At 43.1% G+C, this 27,623-nt stretch overlaps 1 pseudogene; it reads right to left on the reverse strand.

Annotated features, from left to right (window-relative positions):
• Positions 1–2,403: 2,403 nt before the first annotated feature.
• Positions 2,404–27,623, reverse strand: LOC113008471 (uncharacterized; annotated as a pseudogene).

Here is a 27,623-nt window from a genome sequence, read left to right on the forward strand (position 1 = left end):
TTTATTAACTTTATATACAGTGAGGTCCCACCGGTGCTACCAGTGTTTTCATGCCTGTGGTGTAAAGGTCAGCCATTAATCAGTGCTTGAACAAAATGTGGTATGTATTAATGAAAAAGTCTTTGAAGTAGAAAAGGAAATGCAACACTTTTGGACACACAAATGAAAACCTTAAGAGCCTTTTGGTTTGATAATTAATCTAGAAGAACAAACAAGCTAAATAATCTTCTAATAAGCTTCCAGTGAACACTTAAATAGAAACACAATGTCACGGTCCAGTGTTTTTGTTTCTGTGTTACTATTGAACTTTGATTTTGTTATTGTTTATCTTTTCTAGTCTTTTGGTTTCTGTGCTCCATGGTTGCTGTCTCACCTAGTCACGTCCGCATCTGTTATGTTTCCTGTCTTACTTTGAAAGTCTGTGTCCTATGTCATTGTATTGACTTTTTCTTCCCCTTGGTCTTGTCATGTCGGATTACTCCCAGCTGTGTTCCCCTTCTGTGTCTCATTCCCTCGCTATCCCATGTGTATCTAAGCCCTGCGTTTCCGTCTGTTAGTTGCTGGTTCGTCTGCGTGTCTACCCGTATTTCTGCTGTGTGTTTCTCCATGTTCCAGGTTTCCCGTTCCAGGTTTCTCATTGCAGGTTTTTGTTCCTTTCATTATTATTTTGTAGCTGTTCCCAGTTTAGGTTTTTGTTAGCGTAGTTCCCTGCAATGCTCTGCTTTGGTTTATATTTTGCCTTTCATTGTTAATAAACTTTCTCACAGCTACGCTGTCGTCCGTGCTTGCATTTGAGTCCAAATCCTCGTCCTCCAGACGGTCTGCCGCACACACAAAGAAGATTCTCTCTTATCTGAATGAAGCCCTGCTGCATCCAGGTACCCCCGTCCTCAGTAAACGACATTTCTATCCTACAGAATATGTTTTAGTGTTGCCTGGATTGTATTCCTCAACATGAGTCCCAAATTCCCAAATTAATTTGTCAACTGGAAAACAACTTGGTGTGCTGTTTACTGTCATGGAAATACTGTTGTAATAATCAGTGCTAATATTAAACAGAGTTAATATTTCAAATAAGGAGGCCTTCAGCCAAAATCAGAAGTCCTGTTTCATTTTTTTTCTGCTTTTGGCTCTTCCCTAAAATCATCCCTCAGGCATAGTTCCTAGCTTTGAGCACTGAGCAGAAAAACTCTAAGTTTAATAATAACATCATTTCCAGGTTCTCCTTCCTCAGGACATGGAGAAAGTTTAGCCGCTGCTGGGCCTTCTTTACCAGGGTGATGGTGTTGTGGGTCCAAGTAAGATCAGTGGAGATGTGGATGCTTAGAAACCTGAAGGTAGAGACAGATTCCACCCGTTCTCCATTTATAATCAGAGGGGAGTGGAACTGTCTGTGTCTCCTGAAGTCCATTACGAGTTCTTTTGTTTTTGGACGACCAGCTTCAAGTTCTCTACCTCCGCCCTGTACGCTGTCTCATCTCCATCAATGAGCTCAGCCATGGTGGTATCATTGGCATATTTCAAGTCAGGTTAAGTGGCTTTATTGTCATTTCAGCCATGTGCAGTGGTACAGTACACAGGGAAATAAGACAACGTTCCTCCAAGACCATGGTGCTTCCTATAACATATAACAGACAATCAACGCAGTACTACATAAAGTGCAAGTATGCAAACATTGCAAAAAAACCCAAATCAAAAGCAGTGCAACACCAGCCAGCACAGAACGATACAGACACAACAGTGTATAATATAAAAGTGCAACAATGAGAGCGTGTCGTGCAAAAAGACTGAGCATTGTGCAAATTTTAAGGTGAAGTATGAAGGTGTGTGTGTGTTCGTCCAGTCACTGAGTGTTCAGGAGTCTGACGGCCAAGGGGAAGAAGCTGTTCCACAGTCTGGCAGTAAGGGCCTCGGTACCTCTTGCCAAAAGGCAGCAGAGTGATATGAGGGGTGTGTGGGGTCCTCCACAATGCTAGTGGGTTTGCTGTTGCAGGTGTCCGTGATGGAGGGAAGAGAGGCTCCAGTGATCTTCTCAGCTGCTCTCGCTATCCATTGTAGGGTATTATGATCCAATACAATGCAGTTACCATACCACACAGTGATGCAGCTGCTCAGGACGCTCTCGATAGTCCCCCTGTAGAAGGTGGTGAGAATGGATGGTGGGAGATGGGCTTTTCTCAGCTTTCGCAGGAAGTAGAGACACTGTTGGGCCTTCTTAGTTATGGAGCTGGTGTTGAGGGACCAGGAGAGGTTCTCCACCAGGTGAAATGAAGGAATTTGGTGCAGATCGAAGGAGGAGGAAAGACAGTCTTGTACTTAGACACAAGACACTGCTCGAAGCACTTCATGACTACAGATGTGGGGGCTACAGGTATGTAGTCAGTGAGGCTGTCTATACCAGCCTCACTGGGGATAGAAATGATAGTGGAGGCCTTCGGACAGGTGGGAACCGCTGTGGGATGAGTCAGGGAGAGGTTGAACAGCCTGGCAGGGATTCCTTCCAGTTGGTCTGAGCTCTTCTGCAAGTTTGAGGCTGCTGTTGGGGCTTGGGGGGCTCTGTCCTTTGTAGTTAGTGAGTTTGGATACCACACCTGGTGTGGGATGATGTCAGTGAGGAGGACCTCTATCCCTCTCCTGTACGTCTCCTTGGCTGAGTTACAAGTCCACATTTACTACACAGTACTTGTGTAGAAAAGGACAGACTTGAAGGTCTCTGGGTCCTGCTCTTCAAACATGGACCAGTCTGTCAGATCAAAACAGTCCTCTACTTGGAGGAGAACATCATCTGGCCATGCTTTAATGACCCAGGGGCTTGGAGGGGTCTGTTTCCTGGGGGCGATGTAGGCAGGGAGGAGGAGCAGAGGCCGGTGATAATTCTGTCCCAGGTGGGGGAGTGGTGATGCTCTGTAGACATGCTTGATGTTACTGTACATATGGTCCAGTGTCCTGTCCCCAATGGTAGGACACTTAACACGTTGGTGGAATTTGGGGAGTACAGATTTCAAACATGCCTTATTAGTCCCCACAAACGATATGAACACCCTTGATGTCCTCTCTGCTGTTTGATGATGATAAGTTGGAGGGGATTGAGTGCTGAGCTAAAGTTTGCATTGCGGGGATGTAAACAATGGTAATCATGGTTAATGTCTATAATTCTGCTGTTATGGCACCAGTGTTGAAGCACATCAGCGCAGATCCCAGCACGCCTTCCCCCACCAGAGTCTTTGTGGCGGTCCTAGCGGTGTAATGTCTGGCCCGGTAACTCCACTAAGACACTGCGGATGTTTGGATGGAGCTAAGATTGAGTTACAATCAGTAGACAACACTTACGGAAAAAGCGGTATTAGTAAAATCTCTGATTGTACCTCCTTAGTGTTGTTTGCGAGGGATCTGGCTTTGGTGAGTAAGATGGATGGAAACGGGAGTTTGTGTTGTTGTTTTGATAGCTGGATGTGCCAACTCTGCATCCCCACTTTGATTTCTCTCCCTGCTCCATCTGCGTCACTTGCTGTTTCTGACAATAACCCATGGAGCTCCCGTGTTGTTCTGCAATCTCAGTTGGGATACTGTCGGTTCAATCTGAATTAAAGTCTGGGTTCTGGATAAGGCCAATATCCTTTAGTTCCTGATGACTGAAACTGATCAGTGCATTGCAGAAACACTCATCCAGTGATGGGAATAACAGCGCTACAAACGGCGTTACTTTTTTCAGTAACGAGTAATCTAACGAATTACTATTTCTATTGTTACAACGCCGTTACAGTTACTAACAAGAAAATGCGGTGCGTTACTATTTTTCAACAGACGGTTGAAGCTGTGTTCAGCTTACGGCATCTTATATCAGCTGCAGGAAGTAGCTGTAAGTAATCTGGACGCTACAGCTTTAAGCAGCTGCGCGCTCCCGCGGACGGCGATCACGAGCACTGTCTGGCAAAACACCTGGAGAAAAAAATAAACAAACAAAACAAAAAACAGCCCATTCGTGTTGGTGGAAAAATGCACCAATCAAAAAATGATATGGCAACATGACATTTGGTTGTTTAGGAAGAGGGGGAAGTTTCAGGAGTGACGGCGAGAGAGAGAGAGCAGAAAAAGAGAGAGAGAGAGAGTTTTGAGATGTGACGTTTAGCGTGTTTGGAGTGTGTAGTTAATGTGTTGTCTTGTGTAGTTAGTGTGTAGTGTTGTGGATAGCTTTGTGTTGTGTGTCAGAACAATGAGGCCACTGCTGTCTCCACACTGTAAAATCTAATTTGTTCCCAGAACTCAAAAAAATTGTATCAAGTTTACTTAAGATGACCAAGTTAGGGCAACTTGCTCATTTTGAGTACACTGTACGGCCTTGTTAGTTCCCAGAACTCAAAAAAAATTAAAGAAACTCGTTGCCTCAAAAAAAACTAAGTAAAGCTTACTTAAGATGACTGTTAGGACAACTTATACATTGCAAGTCTGCAGTATTAAGAATAACTTGATATTTCTGACTGTACAATACTAATTGTTTACTTACTGACAAACATTTCAAGTTCAACTAAATGAAAAAACAATGTGTGGTAACCTGAATATGATTAAAAATAAGTGCAGTCTCTGATTTAAACAACACATTTGTTTTTCATTCCAACTCAGGAGCTGGAATGTTGTAATGTTTTCAGGATGCTTGTTTCCAGTCCAGGCATTACTGCCTGAATTACTGTCATGGATCGAGGTGATACAAATGTAGGTGCAGAAGAAAGTCTTTAACTTCCCTGAAGTACAGTGGCAGTGGATGTGGGTTGGAGATGCAATGAGCTTGAACCTGCAGGCGACCATCTTCACTGACACACCTTCTGTGACGGAGGACTCATGAACTTAATTGCTTCCTTAAAACATTTTTTTTTCTGCATTTGGTATAAAACAGACTCCAATTTACACAATCTCAGGCTCCCTCCCCACCGGAGAGGTGACATTCAATGTCCCACTGTCAGTCTGGATAGCCGTGACCCCCACCCAACACACAATAATGTCATGAAAGCATCATTTTAAAAAGGGCTATGCAAACATGGCCAATAACTTTCAACAAATCTAGCTGTTAGAAAACTTGCAGACTTCACTATATACAGTGTAGACCCTCTAAACTAAGTTTGGGGGATGTGATCTTTCAAGAAATGCAGACAAACTGTTGTTGTTGGTTTACTTACACAGCATGTCTTATAGTCACCAGCAACAGCACAGTGCAGTCATATCTCAAGTCTAATAACAGAAGACAGGAAAAGATCAGTGAAGAAACAACTTCCCCAAACCAAAGCACAAATAAAACAATAAGTAAAACAGGCTGATCTAAAGTATGATTAAAGTTCAGCCTCATTAATATAAATGTCACTGACAGTTGCTAATATATTGGAAAATCAAAATACTGACTGATGTCTTTCTGTCCAACAGCAGGAGTGCTGGTGATGAGATGAGAGATGATGAGATAGCCTTTATGTGTCAGTTGCAGGTCTTTTGTCCACAACCGAGATGACAGACCTTGCCGACCGTACATACAATACAAACATCACATTGGGGAGACAGGTCAGGCTAGGTAGCGAGGAAAAAAAAACATTGAAATGTGCAACACAAAAGGATAATACAGGAATGCACAGGTATCAACACACCATAACACAATAAACACAGACAGCAACATGGGAAAGAGTTCTAGTGTGTACATCTGATCTGGGACCGCTGCAATCTTTCGACTGCGCCTCCAACTGACCCGATGTCCACATCATGGGGGAGGTAAGCGTTGGAGGTGGCGTTGGATCCGGGGTAGGGAGGGTGATGGGTCGGTGAGTGCTTATCAGTATCAGTATATGTATGTGTGTGCGTGTCCATAGTTCAGCTGAGACAGTGTCCTTTGCCCCGCCAGGCTAAGTAAACAGTCTTCCAGCCAACCCAGGTGGCCTTGCAGGGAATGGGAAGGAACAGACTAAACACAGTCGTTATCAGGGTGTTGTTGTTCAGCTCCAGCCTTGAGACCGCAGCTGGCGCCAAAGGGGTCTCCGCATGAAGTGATGGTGGTTTTTACTTTAGTGCGAACAGCTCATATGAATTTCAAAGCAGTTCTACAGTCCAACACTGGTCTCTCAATCTCCCGTTGGAGAGCCGCGATCTTCGCCATACTTGTGTTCTGTGATGTTGTCATTTCTTGTGCTCAAGGAGCCGATTCTGAGAACTCACGGCAGTGTGCCTCCCCGAGATGTCATCCAATTTGCACCCAGAGATGTTATTGCGAGCAAGCCCTTCTGAGATGTATCCAGTCTGCAGTCAGAGATCTTATTCTGAGTATTCACAGCAGCCGTAGCCTCTCCAAGATCTTATCCATGCTGCACTCAATGAGCCCATTTTGAGAAACTCACGCCTCTCCCATCGTTCCAATCCCAGCGGGCAGCCTTGTGGGGCCTCAAAGACAGTAAGAAGCAAGCAGAGGGAGAAAAAGCATAACATTTTTCAGAAACTGATTTGATCCTTAATGGCTGTGCAATCATTGTAACATAGAGATTGCTTATGTTGTTAAATAAAGGCTAGATTTGGCATTAATAGATGCCACAGATGTTCAAAAGCTGCCACAAAGCATAAAAGAAAATGGACGTGTCTGAAAACTTCGTCGCATTTTTGCAAATATGTGATGTCTTGATAAATCGAACAGATATTTGAATTTTACACAGCTACATTCTCGCCTGAAAATATCTTAAAAGTTTATTTTGTGACCCAGAAAAAGTAATACGTTTTTTAGCCGCGCTCCTCCGCCATTGCCGTGCTTACAAGTATGCACAGGCTCCGACAAATGCAATCCTCCTTTTCCCCAGATTACCCTTTCTGGGTCACAAAATAACCTTTTAAGATATTTTCAGGCAAGAATGTAGCTGTGTAATGCTCAAATATCTACTTAATTTATAATAATATCACATATTTTCAAAAGTGCTTCAGAGTGGAGAGCTCTGTTATCCACCAGCGCAATAGCAATAGCTGACCAGGAGGTCAAGGCTTGATAGAGTCCGCGAGCACAGCTAACTCCTGGCTTACTGTTTTCAACCCCCCCTGCAGTCTTTTGCTACTCAGGTTAAACATGATATATATCATTAGTTAGTTAGTTAGTTATTTAGTTAGTTAGTTAGTTAGTTATGGCTATGGATTGAAAATACCCCCCACACCCCACCCACCCCTAACGGCTGCACCTCCCGAAGAATTTTGTCTGGGCTCTTATCTCACTTTTTATTTCAAACAATCAACAGAAAATTTCACAGACATAGTTTTATAAGGTTTTTAAGGCTGTGGTGTTAATTTTTAAGAAACATGATCCCAGCGGCAGCAGCAACGCTAGGCTAACACTAACTAGCTAGCAAGATTATAAACCTGGTGCTAAACTAAGAGAAGCCACAAAATCAGTTTGAATAAGAGTAAACATTTACTCACCAAGTCAGTTTATCAGGTAAAGATCCACGGCAATGACAATAATAATATGTTGAGCTGACGCTTCTCCAGGTTTGCTCAACATATTCCATAACAAATGCGCCCTGAACATGCGGACTGATCCGCAGGGAGGAGGATGGTAGTGACGTGGCATTTTCAAAACACATCTTTCATCCTTCCGCACTGAAAAACAAAACTTCCAGCTTACTTAGTTTTTCTAAGTTAAGACAACTCAAATAAATTGAGTTTATCAGCGTTTTTGCATAAAAAGTACTGGTAACTTATTTAAATCGAGTTCTAATAACAAATTGATAAAAACTGAGTTCAGCCTATTTAATATTTTTAATTAAACACAATATTACATTTTACAGTGCAGGTAGAAACAGGAGTGATACACCTGCTGCTGTCAGACCTGCAGGTATCAGGCTGTGATGTTCTCCTTTATAGTGGACAGAAATATTTGCAGTGGCAGAAATAATTTGTGTGGCATCTTATTGAATGCAGAACAGCTGATTGTTCTGTAAATAGTTTGAAATGGTTATTAAAATTTTTTGTTTTTTATGTTTGTTGTCTGATTTTAGATCAATTGTGTTAATACTGTAGTCAAAATGAAAACGCGACTTTAGATTCAGACACGTGAGGTTGTGCTGAAAAGGATGAGACCAAACAAGGCAAAGTAAATCGTTTTTAAAGGTGAAATGTGGAGGAAACATCAAAAGTGGTTAAAAATGGCCAATTATACCCTGGACCCCGGAGGGTTAAACATTTTTTTTAAGTAGCGCAATAGTTACTTTTCAAGTAATTAATTACTTTTAGTAACTGAGTTACAAGATTCTAACTCAGTTACTTTTTTGAAAAAGTAACTAGTTACTGTAATGAATTACTTTTTCAAAGTAACTTGCCCAACACTGGACTCAGCTAAAAGGCATGAAAAGCACAAAAACACAAAAAGGTGAGGCGCCTAGAACTTCTAGAGAGTCTGGACAGGTTCCTCAACACCTCCTTTGTAAAGCAATGACTGTCTCAAGCCTGCTGCAACAGTCAAGCTGCCTCATTAAGGAGTCCTGGGCATCCTGCCAGAGTTGGGACTGAGACAACTCTAGATGGTGCCACACTACCCAGAAGTAAGCCAAGGCACTGCCAGTAGCAAAAGCCTGCTCCTCCTGCATGAGAGCAGAAAGGTGAGTGTAACAGGCCAGAACCTTGCCCACACAACTGGAGCCCCCAGATTTGATTGCACCTGGTGAGACAGGTGATGCATATAAAGGGATATAATGTTTCCAATATTAGCAAGACACACCTGGTTAGCCATTGCCCTGTGTAGCCTAGTTAGCAAGGCAACCATGACCCTACAGTTGCTGCTAGAGCATGCGGCCATGCCGAAAGGGGAGCTAGAGGGTTAGACTAACAGAGCAAGAGCCTGATCTGCCAGGCGGAGAGGGGCACAGGCAATTTTTTCCTTTGACATAAATATTAGAAAACCTCCTACAGGTAACGGACCACTTGTGCAACTCTGCAGAAGAGCCAAACTACTAGCTTATCAGGTCCTTAAAGTCGGGTAGCAGGGGCACCTACATCTGGGAAGGTTGCAACTGCTCAAACCTAGATGCGGGCATCACAGAATCATCAACGAGGGAAATATCAAGAGAGGAGGATGCCTTGATAATCATATCAGAGAAGTGACTGGCCCAACTCTGCTCCTAGGAAACTAGCTGGCTGCTAACCGCAGGACAGGTTGTACTCCTCAAAGATGACGTTCTCTTCATCAACATCTCCTTCCTGATAGCTTTCCACATCTGGCTCCCAACCAGGAGCTGGGGTCAGAGAGGGGCCACTAAAAGACTGAGCTTCAGCAGGTCTTGCAGAAGGGGGAGGCAGAGATACCTGCCAAGGGCCTGAACACTCCCTCTTGGCCTGTGAGGCATCCACTTACCCAACTTTGGCAAAACAGAATGTGGGAAGCCACATTCTGTGAGTGTTTAAGTCACTTCAGTTTCATCTTCACTTAGATATTCACATCATCCACAAGATCCAACTGTGACACATTTTTCTGTCAGTGTGACTGATTATAAAAAGACAAATGATTGAACAGTGTGCAACAGCTGCAGTAGTAAATGTTTGCAGTGTAGGTAAACTGACAGTCTGATAGCATCACTGTCCACAGAGTCACAGAGACAGAAAGATGGAGACTATAGACTTCATTCTGAGTTGATAATGAATCTGGTGTAATCGTTATCTCTGTCTTTATATATTGACGACTGAATTACTTTGACGTTAAGTAAAAAAAAGGCAAAATACAATGAATCTGGGATTTCAGTGTTTGTGAAAATGGCAACCTCTGCAAATTTGTTGTTTCTATTCGCTTTGAAAGGAACTTTATGAATTAGGAAATGAATTGGAGTGTCAATCAAATGATTAAAGTGCAGCTGAAGGACGGCATCAGAGCGAAATTCAGAGTTTGTTAAAGAAAACCCGTCAGCGAGCGGGTTAGGTTCATTGAGTCTGTTACCCCGGTAACTGACTCGGAGTTGAAGTCAACCCTGAAGGCTTCAGGGTTTCCAAATCCACACAATACCACAGAATCTTTCCCAAGAACACAAAACAGTGCACCGCTTTCCAGCAAGGATTTTGCCAACAGGGCCCTATTTCAGGAAGCCGGTTTAGAAAACTCAGAGTGAAAAACGATACTCAGGGTTGAGTAACCCCGAACTGTCCAACTCGGAATATTCGGTTTCAGAAAGGCTGATAACAATTAGTTCAGTCAACACGGAGTTGCTTTAACCCCAAGTGAAGCGCGCGGACGAGGATACATAAAGCCCTGATTAGTGGAGCACAGATTAAGCGAGTCACCATGGAGACGGAGGGAAAGAAGGCGCGGTCAATGTATTTTACAGCGCTTGAGGCCGAAATTCTGATGGCAGCATATGCCGATAACATGCAAATTCCGCGGAAAAAAAATAACACAGCCTCAGCTGCAAAAGAAAGGGAGCATGCATGGCAAAACATAGCCGACAGAGTCAATGCGTGAGTGTTCATTTAAACGTTGATCTAGGGATTTCCACCCATTTAACACATTATCTTATTATATTTCATTACATTTTATTTTATTTTTTATTTCATACATTTTATTTTGTGATGTGATGTGAGCGCAGGTGCAACCCAACAGGCCCCAAACGTGCCTGGCAGCAAGTAAAAATGAAATATAAAAATATAGTCCAAACAGGTGAGGTGTAATTGTATTATGAGCCATAGTGCTTGGTCTGTTTGTCCGATGTAAATCAATTGCAGTTAGAGGCTACATTAATTTTCTGTCTGTAAGCACTTATTGAAATTATCTGAGCACATTACAAGTACATATTTGCTTACTCTGTATGATCAAATGTGACCCGTTATAGCCAACAGAAAAAAAGCGGAGGCCCGAAAAACAGGTGGGGGTCCTCCACCACCACCACTCACAGAGGCTGAGCAGTTGGCTTCCACATTTGTGATAATGTTGGCAGCATCACATATGATCTTCACAGTGCAGAGAACACAAATTAGCATCCATTACTATAATGAAATAATTTGTTAGTTTGACATGCTACAGGGAACTATGTACCTGTACATTAATGCTGTGGAAAGACTCCCTGTTCACATAGTCTCCTTCATTTACTGAAGGAGCAATGATTGGAATGTGAGTGCCATCTATACAGCCAATCACGCCTGGGAACCGTGAGAATAAATGTAAAATTTAAGTAGTAGTTCAAGTATCACCACATCATGAATTAAGTTTCGTTCATCCTGATACCTGCAATTTTGTGGCATCCCTCTTTGATAAATCTTGTGGGTCTATGACCGGGGAACACCACAAACGAGTACAGGAGACGTTTCAGTGCAACTGTAACATTCCTGACTGCCCGACAGACGGTAGCCTTGGAAACGTGCTCAGCGTCACCAATATTATACAGAAAGCTCCCGTTTGCAAAAAACCGAAGTGCAATACAAATAATATGTACAGAACTGAGAGCATGTCCGCGATGTGTCACATGAGCAATATATGGCCTGAGGATGTTATTCAAATAAATTATAGATTGTGCTGAAAAACGGTAACGTTCGCACAGAAAATCATCAGGAAATGATAAAATGTCCGAACGCGCTCTGATCACTCTCTCCCGGCGGAGAGCTCTGCGGAGAATTTGGGCTTCAACATCTACTGGCTCTTCAAGGAAGGAGCACGCCATGTCTGACACTTCCTACAGTCAGGTTTCTGACAAAGAGGCGGAGAAGGTCAGGGTTAGTTGAAGTAAACCTGCTAGGGGGCAGGTTAGCTTCACGGAGTGTGTCGTCATAGTAACTCACTCAGAATTAATCTAAACTCGCTTTGTGAAACCGAAAACCCAGAGTTTCCGTTAACCCAGGGTATACTTACTCAGAGTTTGCACTAAACCGGCTTCCTGAAACAGGGCCCAGGTTCTCCGTGCAAGGAAAAAGGTTAGCTAAGGTCATCAGCCAGCTTCACTAACTGTTAGCAATGCAGTGGTCCACTAAAGCCTGAGGCTACCTCAGGTAGTGCCCACAAATAAGGACATTAGGTATGTGGAGGCGGATGGCAGGAACCAAAGGAGAGTCCCAACAAAGAAACAACAAAGCACCTTCATTTACTAATAGTACCTGTAAGCACACTGAGCTCAAGTGCTTGCACTTAAACTTTATGGCGACCTTTATTTTGATGATCCGTATGATACAGTTATGATACAGATCACCTGACAATAAAAAAGTATATGCATAGTTGAGAGGAGGTCTGATTGCAGCAGGGTGTTGAAGGTCATGTTTTGACCATGAGGCTATAGCTATAGCTACCCAAATGAGGCCCTTGAGGCAGTGTATGTGAATGAATTGGGATAGACAGCGGTAAGGCAGCCGCTCACTCTCTATCTATGATTGTATTTTAAAAAGGGCACGCTGTCTAGAAATGAAGGGCACCCTTTCAGCAGGCAGCTTACACAGGCCTCCCTGAAGCCCACAGACCGGCTGACTCCGGCTGGCCTTTTCCCTGAAGGCTGCTCCTATAAACTGTGAAGGTGTCCCATATGGTGAGGGATACATTAGCCCATCACCGATGTGACCTCACTGAAAACTAGGAATGTCCTTGAGGTCTTTTCAATGTTCTAGAGTTTTCTTTTACTCAGCAGTCTATTTCTTCACTAAAAACCTTTTTTTAAACATAAAACATAACCCAGAAAGACTTTACAAAACAGCACATTTTCACATTTTCCCTTTTGAATTTTCACCTGTTTTGCAAATGGAAATATTATCATAAAGTGGAAACAGATGATTTAAAAAGTAACATCTTGTACTTGTGAAATTATGGAAAACACACAAACAAAAATAATAATAAATGCAACCCTAAATTTAACCCTAAGCAGTTCCTGAGTCATTGGGAGGGGCAGCGGGTCATTTACCATTTAATGCTGTAATATACATAACAGTGTTCCTAATAGTGATACAGTGTTGCTGTTAATGCACGATGGGTGGATAGAAAAAAAGACGTTTCCTAATCCCTTATGCTACAGTCAGCTGATTTCAGTTTGTATGCAGAGAGGAGGAAAAAGTCAAAGTTGTCCATGGCCTTTGAGAACTTGAAATATTGACATTTTATTGAGTTTTACTGCACAAAACACCATGACAGTGAGGTGCATATTGTTCATAGACCAAACAAAATGCATATAAAACATTGACTCTTTATTTATCATTAATCAGTCTGGATGAAACATAGTAAAGCTGCATAGGGATTTGGGAATTCTAATTATTAAGAATTATTATTACGTGTGTGTAATATGCCGACATTACATCTACTTTACGTGTATGCTTGGATGCAGCTACTCAGCCATGGAAATCTGTTCCACAGAAAGTTCTCTGCACACTGTTCTTGAGCTAATTGAAGGTCACAAGTTTGGAGGTTTGTAGCTACTGAAAATTTGGCAACTTCTGCGCTATTGTTTGCAGTTCGTTCTACAGGGTGGCCATTTATATGGATACACCGTAATAACATGAGAATGGTTGGTGATATTAAAGTCCTGTTTGTGGAACATTAGTATATGTGAGTGGTGACCATGGTGGCCATTTAGAAGTCGGCCATCTTGAATGCAACGTTTGTTTTTTCAATAAGAAGAGGGTCATGTGACACATCAAACTTATTGGTAATGTCACAAGAAAAACAATGGTGTGCTTGGTTTCAACGTAACTTTATTCTTTCATGAGTTTCAAGAGGGAAACACGTCATCATGTAGCAATTTCAAATATGCAGTGGCCTTGAGGTTTCCATTGATGAAGAATGGACCCACTATTGTTTTTACCCCATATACCACACCAAACCGTCACTTTTGTTGTTCCAACAGTCTTGGAGGGATCCATCCAATGTGGGTTGGTGTCAGACCAATAGCGGTGGTTTTGTTTGTTAACTTCACCATTCACATAAAAGTTTGCCTCATCACTGAACAAAATCTTCTGCATGAACTGAGTTTCCTGTTCCAGTTTTTGTTTTGCCCATTCTGCAAATTCTGTGGCCGATCTGGGTCATCCTCGCTGAGATGCTGCAGTAGCTGGAGTTTGTAAGGGTGCCATTTGTGAGTAGCTAACATCCGCCGAGGGATGTTCGACTAATGCCACTCTCCAGTGACATGCGGCGAGTGCTACGCTGTGAGCTCTTGCTGAATGAAGCTAGGACAGCCACTGATGTTTCTTCATTAGTGACAGTTTTCTTGCGTCCACATTTTGGCAAATCCAACACTGAACCAGTTTCACGAAACTTAGCAAGCAGTTTGCTGACTGTAGCATGGGAGATGGGTGGTCTCGTAGGGTGTCTTGCATTGAAATCTGCTGCAATGACCCGGTTACTGCGTTCACCAGATATCAACACAATTTCCATCCGCTCCTCACGTGTTAACCTCTTCGATATGTCAATGGCTGTAAACAAAGAGAAACTTGTAAATAACTCATGAAAGAATAAAGTTACGTTGAAACCAAGCACACCATTGTTTTCTTGTGACATTACCAACAAGATGGCCGACTTCTTCATGGCCACCATGGTCACCACCCATCTTGAGGAGTTTGCCCCCTCACATATACTAATGTGCCACAAACAGGACTTTAATATCCCCAACCATTCCCATGTTGTTACGCTGTATCCATATAAATGGCCCACCCTGTATTACCTTTAACAGCTGACTGTAGAGCATTTCATCCCTGACTTTTAATGATGTACCTGTAACTTTTACACAGGCAGTGGAACCCCCCGAGGTCCGAATGCCTCTTTGCTGTAAAATTTCAGACCTTTTTCAAAGCTTCCCCAGATCCTGTTTAAACCACGTGCTTCCGATCGTGGGGTGAAAGTTGAAACAGTTCTTAAAATGAACAAGCGAATAACAGTGAGAAAAGGGGGCTTTCTAAATGCAAGCATTTTAACTTTAGTTAATTTAGTTTTACATGCATTTGTGACAACTTGCCTTCATCACTGCAATATACTTTATGTTGGCGTTGATCAGGCCTCACGATCACATTTACAAATGGTTCAGAAAGCTGCTGCTGCTCATTTGCTAACAGAGACACTCACATGTGAGCACATGACCCCTGTCTTCAGTCTTTACACAGGTTTGCTTTTAAGTGGTCTGTCTCCAACTTAAATCAGCTGACCAGCTGTTTGTTGCTCCCATGTCATGATGGAAACACCTGGGGGACTGAGCTTTTGTTCTTGTGGCCTCCAAATAATGGAATAAGCTCCTCCCCCATATTAGGGTGGATTTGATTTTAAACAGAATCAAATTTGAAAACACATTTTCTAAAAGGCATTTTAGCAGTATTAACAGAGTTAGCTTCTAGTCAGTTTTAAGTTTCTTTAAAAACGATATATAATCAGTTTAGTGCTACATGCCCCAAAATAAGCGCTAGGGAATGACAGGAGTACCAATGGTATGACACGGAAACGAAAAAGCCAAAGGTTTGTTTTTTTAAAGAGCTCAAAGAGGTGGGAACACTGCTAATTAAACCAAACAAACGAAGACTTTAGTCAAATTAAAGCTACACTTAGAAATCAGCAGCTCCTCCCAAGCAGCCCAAAGAAAACACAAATCCCAGTTAATACACACAGAATCCACCACTGCTGCTCACCACCCGGGACTGACCTACTTACTGAGTGAGCAGCGCTTCAGTAACATACTGCTGGGTGGCTGATCACTGAGTAACGTCAGCTGGGAGCTGCCACCTCAGGAGAAATGGGTGGCAGCTCAGCTCCTGGATAAGACACACCCACACATCACGGGGACCTACGAGAGCTGAAACTGTTTTATTTATAGTACACTTTGTTCTCTATTTTTTTATTTATACCTTTATTTATTTATTATTGTTATTTATTTTCCCCCTTTGATTAATCTGTGGTTTTGTGACTTTTAATGTGTTGTTTTGGGTTTTTCGTGTGCTCTATAAATAAACATGGACTGGATACTGATTATTTTTGTCTTATACAATGAATACGTAGATAAATATATGTATTCATTTTTCCTTTGTTTGCTGTTTTTGCCATCTCACTATATACAGTGATATTAACATGATAAACTAACATACATGTCTCTGATTTCACACGAGAGAAGCAAACACGCGTGGTATCCTTAGTGTCAAGCAGCCAGAACGTGAGAGCAGAAGCCATGGTGAGTCTGGCTCGTTGCATTTTATTCTTCTGTGATCTGTGAAGTGCACTCTGGATTTTAGATTTGTTAATCGGGTTCATGGCCCCACAGATGTAGCCACCCATGTAGATGGGAACTGTAGGGATTTTCAGCCACCTCGGATGTGTTGTTGGAAGTGGATGATTTAAGTGTTTGCCAAAAGTTCATTTCCAAAGTTTGTCAAGATTCAACCAGAACTCAGAAGTTTCACTTCAGCAATCAGTATAACTTCACTTTCAGCACAGCTGGCTGATGGTCCACAGACTGCTTGAACCTCATATTCTGGAAACAGCTCTGTGGAGGCAGTAGGGCCAACAGTGGCAGACAGTGAATGTGCTACCTCTGCTGGACCATAATAACATTAATAATGATAACGATTAATAATTAAAAGAAAGATTATGTGTGTGCCCTTATTAGGATAGAGATGGAATAACTGCACAGCACGCGTGTTTAAGGACTTCAAAAGTGCCATATTTGAATTTATTTGGAATTTCGTGAACCACACAAACCCGTTTCATTCCAGCAGGTCAGAGAACTCGTCAGCCAAAAATAACCATGTTATTGATACTAACAGTCTGTAAACGTAACATTTTACTTTTAAATTGTGCTTCAATTCAAAACACTTGAAAACAGCATCTTGAAACTCGAAAGCACTTGAGTGCATCACTTAAAGTAAGTGAAAAAGTAAGAAAACCTGTCTGTCAAGGTTGCACAGCTTCATCTTAATTCCGGTGGCGGTGGCTCGAGAGTTAGCGCGGGTCATCTGCTAATCAGAAGGTTGGTGGTTTGATCCCCGGCTGCTCCACTGTGCATGCCAAAGTGTTCTTGGGCAAGATGCTGAACTCTTCCAACGTGTTTGCTAGAGTGATGGTGTGTGTGAACGTGGGATAGAAAGCACTTCACTGTCAGTAGAAATGTGCCACATGAGAACCAGTGTTACAGGTTATTGAGTTATTGAGAATGACTTTCAGCAGCTAATGAACAATGAGCCTTGCAACAGATTAACAGACAGTTTCCCGTCCCTGCCCACAGTAACCATCCCTTTTTACATCAGAGTAATTTCAGCATCGGCTTGTATCCAAAATAATAAACGGAGCAGATTATTTCTCCTCCTTTTTGTGTAAATTGGCTGAAAAATATTCGCTGGTATGTTCACTGTGTGTCTGTGTATGAGTATCGGGTGGGTGGTTGGATGAGTGGGAGGAAAAGCCTAATGAACCGTGCTTCAAGAGTGATTTGAGAATGATTCGATGTGCAGTGACCTTCCCACATAAAATTACCATAATTTTTACTTTTATCCTTGGAAAAAAAGGGTAAAAATAAAAATACCCAACAGATCAGAAGTCTTGAAGTCTGGTGGGAGCTGCAGCTCTCTCAGTGATCCTGGTGAGTCACAGATAGGAAGTGCTCAAAACAGAAACAGACATCAATTCCTCCCTTTCGGCTTCCTCTCAGGCTCCACTGGATGCTTTTATTTGTTTGTGGCTTTGTCAGTGGCCCATCCTCATGTTCCATTTCTATTTTTGCATGTTCATCTACAGTAGATGAAAGCAGACTTTCCCCTCAAAGCCCAAGTTCTTCTAAAAGAGTCGTTTTTATGAGAACAGCCAGCGCCGTATCATTATCCAAATGAGGAGAAGAAATCCTCCGTTCTTAATTAAAGCACAAACTACACTTAGAAGATGATAGACCTGCTTTTTATTTTTGCATTAAAAACAAAAGCAGATAAAAAAAATCTGTCATATGTTGTCCTCATTTTTCCTAAGCTTACAGTGCATCTATATTATTATTATTATTATTATTATTATTATTAATAATAATGTTGTTGTTGTTGTTATTAATAAACAATAGCACAGGTCACTTAATGTTGACATCAGGTTATGGGGTAGGGTTTGAGTGACTTTGCTGAAACCTTTGCTGGTGGGCTAGTTTGAGTTTACAGATTATGCTGCTGTCTGGCATCATCACCACAACACTCAGAGGAGACCAGGGGCCAGTTTAAGAAGCCAAAACAAAAGACTCGTCAGTGAGGAGAGCCTGTGTAGTGGGGAAACTATTTTACTGCAAACGATAGATGGAGCTAAACATGTTCTAAAAACGTATTTCTTAAATTTCTTAAAAACTCTTATTTCTGAAGTCTTCAGTCGATGAAGATGGACCTAGGTTTTTGAGAGCAGGGCTCCACAGCATGCATTAGCCTTTGTACATGTAGTGTTTTATGTTCACTGTAGAAAGAGATAAAACACTTGGATCAGTCAACAGTCTGTCATTAGCTCCACATTCATTCCAACAGAGGGAATCCGACTCCTTCATTCCTGTGAAATCCCCACTCGTCAATGACACATAACATTAATAGAGCTCATTAGCCATCTGCTGATCATCTGTAGTAATGAAATGTTTTTTAACTAGGTTCATGTTTGTTTTGTACCAACCTTACTTCAGAGTGAAGTAAGTTTTATTTCTCTTTCGCTCTCTCCCAGGAACTCAAGATAAATCTTGAGATAATCTCAGGCTCATCAAACATGACAGTTGAACACAGAGAAACACAGACATGCCTGAGAAATCTGCATTTCTGCTGAGGCTTTAAAATCAACAGTATTGTACCACAGTACAACAACCCACACTGCCTTGTGTTGACGATCCGTTATACTGCTGGGATTATAAAAGTTTGGACAATTTTCAATTCAATTCAATTCAATTGTATTTATATCAGATGATGATATGAAAAATCGTTTGTTTCATGGTGTAAAAATATGTTATATGGTTGTGATGCTCACTGTAGTGTCTGTATTAAATTCAATTAAATTTTATTTATATAGCGCCAAATCACAACAAAAGTCGCCTCAAGGCGCTTCATAGATACAGAGAAAAACCCAACAATCATATGACCCCCTATGAACAAGCACTTTGGCGACAGTGGGAAGGAAAAACTCCCTTTTAACAGGAAGAAACCTCCGGCAGAACCAGGCTCAGGAAGGGGCGGGGCCATCTGCTGTGATTGGTTGGGGTGAGAGAAGGAAGACAGGATAAAGACATGCTGTGGAAGAGAGACAGAGGTCAATAACAGATATGATTCAATGCAGAGAGGTCTGTTAATACATAGTGAGTGAGAAAGGTGACTGGAAAGGAAAAACTCAATGCATCATGGGAATCCCCCGGCAGCCTACGTCTATTGCAGCATAACTAAGGGAGGATTCAGGGTCACCTGGTCCAGCCCTAACTATATGCTTTAGCAAAAAGGAAAGTTTGAAGCCTAATCTTGAAAGTAGAGATAGTGTCTGTCTCCTGAATCCAAACTGGAAGCTGGTTCCACAGAAGAGGGGCCTGAAAACTGAAGGCTCTGTCTCCAATTCTACTTTTAAATACTCTAGGAACAACAAGTAGGCCTGCAGAGCGAGAGCGAAGTGCTCTAATAGGGTGATATGGTACTACAAGGTCATTAAGATAAGATGGGGCCTGATTATTTAAGACCTTGTATGTGAGGAGCAGGATTTTGAATTCTGGATTTAACAGGAAGCCAAAACAGGAGAAATCTGCTCTCTCTTTCTAGTCCCTGTCAGGACTCTTGCTGCAGCATTTTGGATTAGCTGAAGGCTTTTCAGTGAGTTTTTAGGACTTCCTGATAATAATGAATTACAGTCGTCCAGCCTGGAAGTAATAAATGCATGAACTAGTTTTTCAGCGTCACTTTGAGACAGGATATTTCTAACTTTAGAGATGTTGCACAAATGGAAGAACGCAGTCTTACATATTTGTTTAATATGTGCATTGAAGGACATGTCCTGGTCAAAAATGACTCCAAGGTTCCTCACAGCGTTACTGGAGGCCAAGGTAATGCCATCCAGAGTAAGAATCTGATTAGATACCATATTTCTAAGATTTTCAGGGCCGAGTACAATAACCTCAGTTTTATCTGAATTAAGAAGCAGAAAGTTAGCGGCCATCCAGGTCTTTATGTCTTTAAGACATTCCTGCAGTTTAACTCATTGGTGTGTGTTATCTGGCTTCATGGACAGATAGAGCTGGGTGTCATCGGCATAGCAGTGTAAATGTATGCTATGTCTTCTAATGATGCTGCCTAAGGGAAGCATGTATAATGTAAACAGAATTGGTCCTAGCACTGAACCCTGTGGAACTCCATAATTAACCTCAGTGTGTGAAGAGGACTCTCCATTTACATGCACAAACTGGAGTCTATTAGATAGATATGATACAAACCACTGCAGCGCAGTACCTGTAATACCTACAGCATGTTCTAATCACTCTAATAGGATATTATGATCAACAGTATCGAACGCTGCACTGAGGTCTAGCAGGACAAGCACAGAGATGAGTCCACTGTCAGAGGCCATAAGAAGATCATTTGTAACCTTCACTAAAGCTGTTTCTGTGCTGTGATGAGCTCTGAAACCTGACTGAAACTCTTCAAATAAACCTCTGCAGATGATCTGTTAGCTGTTTGACAACTACTCTTTCAAGGATGTTTGATATAAAGGAAGGTTGGAGATTGGCCTATAATTAGCTAAGACTGCTGGGTCTAGAGATGCTTTTTGAGTAAAGGTTTAACTACAGCCAGCTTGAAGGCCTGTGGTACATAGCTGATTATTAGAGATAGGTTGATCATATTTAAGATCGAAGCATTAATTAATGGCGGGACTTCTTTGAGCAGTTTTGTAGGAATGGGGTCTAAAAGACACGTTGATGGTTTGGAGTAAGTAATTATTGAAGTTAACTCAGAAAGATCAATTGGAGAAAAAGAGTCTAACTTAACATCAATGGTACTAAGAGTAGCTGTAGATAATATTACATCTGTGGGATGATTACTGGTAATTTTTTCTCTAATGATAAAAATGTTATTTGTGAAGAAGTTCATGAAGTCATTACTAGTTAACGTTAAAGGGATGGTTGGCTCAACAGAGCTCTGACTGTTTGTCAGCCTGGCTACAGAGCTGAAGAGAAACCTAGGGTTGTTCTTATTTTCTTCAATCAGTGATGAATAGTAAGATGTTCTGGCTTTGCGGAGGGCTTTCTTATAAAGCAGCAAACTATTTCTCCAGGCTAAATGATGATCCTCTAAATTTGTGACACGTCATTTCCTCTCCAGCTTACGAGTCATCTGCTTTAGGCTACGTGTTTGAGAATTATACCACAGAGTCAGGTACTTCTGATTAGAGACCTTAGTTTTCACTGGAGCTACAGTATCCAGAGTCGTACGTAGTGAGGAGGTAAAATTATTAACAAGATGATCGACCTCTGTCGGGGTAGCGTTCAGATAGCTGCTCTGCTCTGTGTTGGTACAGGGCATTGAAGATGATAACAGTGGGTGGATTATATTCTTAAACTTAGTTACAGCGCTTTCAGAAATTTTCTTGGCGGACTGCTTTAACACCAATCACACGTGATCTAAATAACAAAGTTTGTGTTGTTTTTGACTGCAGAAATCACTTCATGGTTACAGTTCACGGTTTTGTAGTGGCTACTTCAAACATGATAGTGTACCATGTCAAAGCAAAGGTTGTCTCATGCTGTCAAACTGGGTATGATCACCGCAGTGACTTCATCAGTCACCAGGTCTGAGTTCAGGAGAATCTCTTTGGGGAATCTGTTTGGGACTTTCACCGCTCTCTCCCTTTTTGCTCTCCTCTTTGTTTGTTGTGTTTCAGAGGGATCTGGAGGACATATTTTAAGTTCCCACGCTGCTGGAAGCAATGAGCTTACCTGTTCCTGATCATCTCATCTGCTGCGTCTACACAAGGTGGTGGTTTGCCTTTCCCTGCAGATGTTAGTTACCCTGTTATCTTCTGCGCAGACTGTCTGGAGGACTGGTGAGGAACTTGTGTCTGGTGAGAGATCTGAGGAGAGAAGGAACTGTGGATTCATGTGTTTTTCCTGAAACCCTGTGTGTAGCCAGAACCCTCCACACTTGCTAATCTCATTAACTACACAGCTTCAGTCTACGATAGCCTCCCTGTACCTAAGAACACTCTTGAGGGTGTCTTTGTAGTAACTTCCCATATGGCCTTTGTTCATCCAGACAGCAAACATGACCCATCAAGCGAAGGCGATTTTAAACCGTTTCCCTCTAAGGCAGCCTTTTCTAAGATGTCCTCATTTGAAACAAAGTGACTCACAGTTGTTGCGAAATCAGTTTCACCCCGGTTCTTTTTATTCCTCCTCATCCAGAGACGGCACCGACTCAGTCATTTAAGAAGGGCAGACGTGTCCCTCTGCAGATCTTCACTGCTTTGTCTGTGAAACACAGTTTTGTAGAAGCGACCCCATCATAAAACCCCCACGGTGTGCTGGAAGCTCTGTGCCTGTGTTTATGCACGAGCACGTGTGCGCGTGCCTGTGTGTCTATGTGAGTGCACGTGAGTGAGTGAGTGAGTGAGTGAGTGAGTGAGTGAGTGAGTGAGTGTGCATGTAGGTGTGGGTGTGTCGTAACAGTCAAAGCACTGTGTGTGTCTCTGCATACGTGACTTCCTGGGGGTCATAAAAGTAATCTCCTCACCCAAGCTACACCAAATTCCTCTACACAACATAGAAAACAGAGTTAACATATTACAAACACTGAGACCCCCACTCTGCATCCACTGGGTCGTTGGCCTCTTGTTGTCTTACATTTACAGATAAGCATGTGGAGAGTCTCCTGCAAACCTAATTCTAAGTTTATAACAATTATGAGTTTTTATTAAAGGTACAAGCATCAGCATCAGCAACCCCCAACTGTAGCTTCCTGTCTCCTGGCAGGCAGGCAGACCCCCAGTGTCCATAAATTCCTTTCTCTCTAAACAATTACACTCTCAGGCTACAGCTAAGCCAAACTGAAACACAGACCAATCCCTCCTTATTCCTCTGATCTAAACAAATTTAACACATCATATTATAATAATTATTTCCTTGTACTCACACAGTGTAGACCTCAGATGATGTTGAATGGTTCAATGTATTGTTGTCGTACAGAACAACTTTAATTTTCACTCTCCAAAAGTTGTTTCTGTTCATCTGGACGTAGCGTTTTGCGGGAGAAACGTTTCGTCATCATCAGGTGACGTCTTCAGTCTCAGCTGCAGGTTGCAATCTTATAAACAGAACATCTGCATAACGACTGAAACCAGCCCACTGAAGCAACAATGGGCCGGGAGGTCAGTTCCTTAATCGTAATTATGCAAATTCTCATGACCATTGATCAACAACCACTGATCAATGGCCATGAGTCCCATTCACAGAGAGTTGGGGAATGGCTGCAGTCACAGCATTGTAAGATGGTGACAGATGTACCCTTAGGCCCCCTCCTCGATTCCGAGATGGTCTTTCCCTTTTCATGTAAATGGCTGCATTCAAACCAGCGTTCCTCCCTGTCCAGGATGTTACATCCTCATCCTTGAAAGAGTGTCCACTGACCTGTAGGTGTGAATAGACTGCAGAGTCCTGGCCTGACGAGGTGGCTCTTCTGTGTTGTGCCATCCTCTTAGTCAGAGGTTGTTTGGTTTCCCCGATGTATAAATCCTGGCAATCCTCCTGGCACTTAACAGCGTACACTATGTTACTCTGTTTGTGTCGGGGGACCCGATCCTGGTGGTGGACCAGTTTTTGGCGCAGCGTGTTTTGGGGTTTAAAAGCCACAGAGACCTGGTGTTTAGAAAAAATGTGTCTCAGCTGCTCCGATACTCCTGACACGTACGGGATCACTGCAGGTTTTCACTTAGGCAGCGGTTGTCCTTCTCTCCTGGATCGGCTGGAGCTTTCTTTAGGTGCTTTTCCAGCTCTGACAAAAGTCCAGCTGGGATAACCACATTTACTCAGAGCCTTCTTGATGTTTTTCTGCCTCCCTGGCTGCTGTGTCTGTGGGGATGATGTTCGCTCTGTGTTATAGCGTCCTGATGACGCCCAGTTTGTGCTCCAGTGGATGATGAGAGTCAAACCTTAGATACTGATCCGTATGTGTAGGTTTCCGGTACACGTCAGCTTTTAGATGTCCTCCATTACTGATGGAAATCTCACAGTCTAAGAAGGCTAACCTGCCACTGTTCATATCCTCCCTGGTGAATTTGATGTGTTGGTCCACCGAGTTAATGTGATCTATGAATTGTGGTACGTCCTGAGATTTGATTTTCACCCAGGTGTCATCCACATATCAGAATCAGAATCAGAATCAGAATCAGAATACTTTATTGATCCCTGGGGGAAATTATTTTTTGTTACAGTGCTCCATTTTAAACCAACATTAAGACAAGACAGACAATACGCTAACTAAGAATAGTACAATATATACATATATATACATACATACATACATAAGTCACTCATAAATAAATAGTTGGAAAAGAAACATGTGTAGCTGTAGCAGCAAACAGTGTGTTAAGTGGATGCGTTGTACATCTGAACCCATGCCTTGGTGGTGTTCCAGGATAGGAGAGCAAAGCCCTCTTTTCCACTTCTTCCATGTACAAATTGGCCATGATGGGTGAAACTGGGGAGCCCATGGCACACCCATGTTTCTGCCTGTAGAACTGACCCTTGTATGTGAAGTAGGTGGAATCAAGACACAGTTCAAACACACGTGGTCGGTGCTGAGAGTGGTCCTGTAATCTCTTACACACTACCTCCAACGCTTCTGTGACTGGGATGCAAGTGAAGAGAGATGTAACGTCGTACGAGACCATGGTTTCATCTGCCTCCATAATGACATCTCTCACCTTCTCAACAAAATCCAGGGTGTTCTGGATGTGGTGTTCAGAGCTGCCCACCAGCGGGTTGAAGATCAAAGCCAGAAGCTTGGAGATGTTATAGGTGACCGAGTTGATCGTGCAGACAATCTGTCTTAAAGGTGCACCCTGTTTATGTATCTTTGGTAAACCATACAGACTTGGTGTAGACTCCCCTGGGTACAGCCTGTGGTATGAGGTCCGGTCAATAGCCTTGTCTTGGTTTAACTGCTTCAGACAGTCTATCACCCTCTTCCTGTAACCACTTCCTGGGCCTCGTTTCAGGGGCTCATAAGTATTTTCATCACTGAGTAGTGACAAAATCTTCTCATGATAGTCTTTCTGGTTTAGCAATACTGTGCATCTACCCTTGTCTGCCAGCAGGATGATAATGTTGTTGTCATCACTAAGTGATGTGAGTGCCTTCCTCTCCTCCGTGGTGATGTTGGATGCTGGGGGCTTTGCATTGCTGAGACAGGCTGAAACTTTTGTCCGTAGTTGCTCTGCTTCCACTTCTGCAATATTGTTGTTTGGAATTGCTGTTTCTGTGGCTGTGATCAGCTCCACTAGCGGGATTTGTCTCGGTGTGACAGCAAAATTCAACCCTTTAGCAAGGATGTTTTTCTCTGTTTGGGTAAGCTGTCTGTCAGACAAATTCTTCACCCACTTGTCCACATCCTCCGTGTCGCCTCCTTGTCGTTTTTTTTTTGCCTGTCCCGTTTGGCTCTTTTGCATCAGAATTGTTGTCTAAAGGCAAAGAAAGATGCCCAACGGATTTACTTTACCAAACTGACCATCCCAGCCTTGCCGTAATGGTCCATTTGATTCACCTTTTATTGTTTATTTTATTTTCACTTACTGAATACGGGACAGACTTGACTGGGGGAAAGAAGGGGAGAAAGAAAGAGGGAAAGAGAAACAGCTGAGAAGAGGGACGGGGGAGAAGGGCAAAAGACAAAAACCAACAGAACGGGCAGAGAAAAAAAATGCATATATCAATCACCTGGGTCACCTGCTGAGAAAGAAAAAAGAAAACAAGCAGAAGAGAACAAGAGTAACAGAATAAACAACATCACAATGATATATGGGAATATGACAGTAAATACTAAATGTTAAACATTATTGTGCAGCACATAAGATCAACAGAACACAGTGTGCTTTGAGGTAGGAGCCAAAAAGGGTGTAGTTTGTGGGTGTGATCACCCGTGTGTACACCTGTGAGCATGGACGCGCTTGTTTTTTGTTTTTTAAAAGGTTCCTTCATGTAATGATCTGCTAGAGGGTGTGGGGGGGCCACAGCCCCGTCCTCCAGGGCGTGAAGCAGGTATGGAGGAGATCAAAACTCCAGACATCCAGAGGCCCCCAGAACACAAGAGACCAAGGAAGACCACCAGAGGGGCAGTCGCGCCACTGTCCCAGAAAGAGCTGAGGAGAGTCCCAGATGAGGGCTCACTCAGCAGCCATGGAGCAGAAGCCAGGGGGAGTTGCAGTGACGCGCCCGTGAGCTCCGCCGGCAGCCAGCCGTGCCTGAGTGACCGAGCCCCAGGCCGAGAGGCCGGGGGCACCCCACCTCAGAAGTGGCCCGAGCGAGCCCCAGGCTCCAGGCCCCGATAAGCGGCCGCCAAGGAGTGAGCCGGTGTGTACCTGGACGCCCACCCCGGACACAAAGAACCACCAACGCACCGATGTCTGAGGGAGTCCGCCACTGGCAGGGGAAGTGGTGGTGGGGGGAGATAGGCCTCCAAACCTTGGAGGGCCTGAGATGTCCCCAGAGAGGTGGCGTCTGATACCCAACCTGACATATAGACACAGACATACAGGCACACACAGATACAAACATCCATTCCCACCCTCATGCTCTCATATGCACTTACTCCACACTCAACCAACGTGGAGACAGACATAAAGAGACGCTGTACACACAATCACACTCCCCAAGCGTACTCTACGAACCGGGTCTAGGTACCCTTGCCCCTGGAGGGGGGAACTGCACCCAGACCCAGGTGGTGTTACCCTTTTCCCTGCGGTGGGGGGAGGCAGACCGCCCCGACTCCGCAGCAGCAGGGAGGCCCCACACTCCAGACCGCAGTCGGACAGCCAACTCCAGGATGATAATGTTGTTGTCATCACTAAGTGATGTGAGTGCCTTCCTCTCCTCCGTGGTGATGTTGGATGCTGGGGGCTTTGCATTGCTGAGACAGGCTGAAACTTTCGTCCGTAGTTGCTCTGCTTCCACTTCTGCAATATTGTTGTTTGGAATTGCTGTTTCTGTGGCTGTGATCAGCTCCACTAGCGGGATTTGTCTCGGTGTGACAGCAAAATTCAACCCTTTAGCAAGGATGTTTTTCTCTGTTTGGGTAAGCTGTCTGTCAGACAAATTCTTCACCCACTTGTCCACATCCTCCGTGTCGCATCCTTCTCTCTTCTGGCCGCTGAGGACACTCTCTGTATATTGCTGTGGTTTCCGACGTACAACAAGTAAGTCAAACTTCCTTTGTTGCCTGGTCTTAGACTTCTTGTGCTGTGCTAGACGAGTCTAATAAGTAAAGTCAAACACCTTTTTAAGAGTACTCTCATCTAAAAGCATTGTCAGTCTCTGTCTCCTCTTGAGATTTTACCATGTCGATGGTAAAATCTGTTTGCCTCACCCGTTAAGCAACTGATGCTGTGCGTTCTGGAGGATTTTTGTTGCCTGGAAGCCTTTAACTGAAGAGCTCATTTGCAGACTTTTAGGAGTAATCCTGTTTTGTCGGCATCTGAGGCTGAATCTCAGGTGGTTCCTGTAGTCCGCCAT

This window comes from Astatotilapia calliptera, chromosome 16 (assembly GCF_900246225.1).
Source record: "Astatotilapia calliptera chromosome 16, fAstCal1.2, whole genome shotgun sequence".
Classification (NCBI taxonomy): domain Eukaryota; kingdom Metazoa; phylum Chordata; class Actinopteri; order Cichliformes; family Cichlidae; genus Astatotilapia; species Astatotilapia calliptera.